Source organism: Saccopteryx bilineata, chromosome 1 (assembly GCF_036850765.1).
Source record: "Saccopteryx bilineata isolate mSacBil1 chromosome 1, mSacBil1_pri_phased_curated, whole genome shotgun sequence".
NCBI lineage: Eukaryota > Metazoa > Chordata > Mammalia > Chiroptera > Emballonuridae > Saccopteryx > Saccopteryx bilineata.
The window spans coordinates 70,646,632-70,648,175 of NC_089490.1; the positions used below are offsets into that span (position 1 = coordinate 70,646,632).

General features: G+C 41.3%; 1 non-coding gene across 1 annotated transcript; it reads left to right on the forward strand.

Annotated features, from left to right (window-relative positions):
• The first annotated feature begins 515 nt into the window (after nt 1-515).
• On the forward strand, nt 516-591 carry TRNAV-GAC (transfer RNA valine (anticodon GAC)). Its single transcript has one exon. It is a non-coding gene; the product is annotated as a tRNA-Val (tRNA).
• Nucleotides 592-1,544: the final 953 nt, after the last annotated feature.

Sequence of the window (1,544 nt, forward strand, 5' to 3'; positions counted from 1 at the left end):
TCCAACACTCTATCCACTGCGCCACTCTATCAGGCTGTATCTTAATCTTAATGGAAGTTACTGATTTATTCCTCAATTTTTGCTGCATTTCCACATGTAATCTCTTAAACCATTTAGGTAAATCCTCAATATTAATGGGGATATGATTTTAATCTGGTTTACCATGAAGCAATTAGATTTGGCACACAGTTTTTTGATAAAATCAGAGACATAGAGCTATAAAAGACTCAAGCTTTGATTCTCAAGCAAACACTATGCTAGATAAATAATAGCTTATTTTACTTAAAATACTACTATTTACTAAAATTACAGTTGTTTATACATTTTATATGGTTAATGCTATGTGGCTATGTAATATAAAGTGAATATAGTTAATTATACAAATAGAAAATAAGACACTATGTTTTAAATATCACATTTTAAAAACTGTACAGATAATGCTTTGACATTTTGGATTAATTTTCTAGGGCTGCCCTAACAACGTGCCACAAACTGACTTAAAGAATAGAAATTTGGCCCTGGCCGGTTGGCTCAATGGTAGAGCGTCGGCCTGACGTGCAGAAGTCCCGGGTTCGATTCCCGGCCAGGGCACACAGGAGAAGCGCCCATCTGCTTCTGCACCCCTCCCCCTCTCCTTCCTCTCTGTCTCTCTCTTCCCCTCCCGCAGCCAAGGCTCCATTGGAGCAAAGATGGCCCGGGCGCTGGGGATGGCTCCTTGTCCTCTGCCCCAGACGCTAGAGTGGCTCTGGTCGCGGCAGAGTGACGCCCCGGAGGGGCAGAGCATCGCCCCCTGGTGGGCAGAGCGTCGCCCCCTGGTGGGCGTGCCGGGTGGATCCCGGTTGGGCGCATGCGGGAGTCTGTCTGACTGTCTTGCCCGGTTTCTAGCTTCAGAAAAATACAAAAAAAAAAAAAAAAAAAAAAAAAAAGAATAGAAATTTATTGTCTCTCAGTTCTGGAGACCAGAACTCTGAGGTCAAGGTGTGGGCAGGGATACTTCCTTCTGATGCTGTGGGAAAGCATCTCTTCTAAGCCTCTTACCTACTTCCTAATGGTTTGTTGGCAATTTTTGGTGTTCTTTGGCTTGTTGAAGCACCCCATTGCTGCCTTCATGTTCACATGGCTTTCTCTCTATGTGCATTTCTATGTCCAAATTTCCCCTTTTGATAAGAATAGCAGTCATATTAGATTAGAAGCCTACCCTATCACAGTATGACCTCATATTAACTAATTATATCTGCAAGAGCCCCATTTCCAAATAAAGTCACATTCTGAGAAGCTAGGAGTTAAGAATTGAAGATATGAATTTGGGGGGGGACATAATTCAACCAATCGTACATTATTATAGTTAAAATTTTTTTGTTTATGTCTAACTGAATGATTTGTTTGTTCAAATCAGGTTCCATTTTCTTTCTTTCTTAAGAAAAAAGTGGGCCTGATTCTGCTCCTTCCCTGTGGCAGAGAAAATGGACCTCCTTTCCACCCCATTTTTAGCTTTTGCCTAAAACAGGAAGAATGACTACTATAATCTGATAGATATTCTTTAG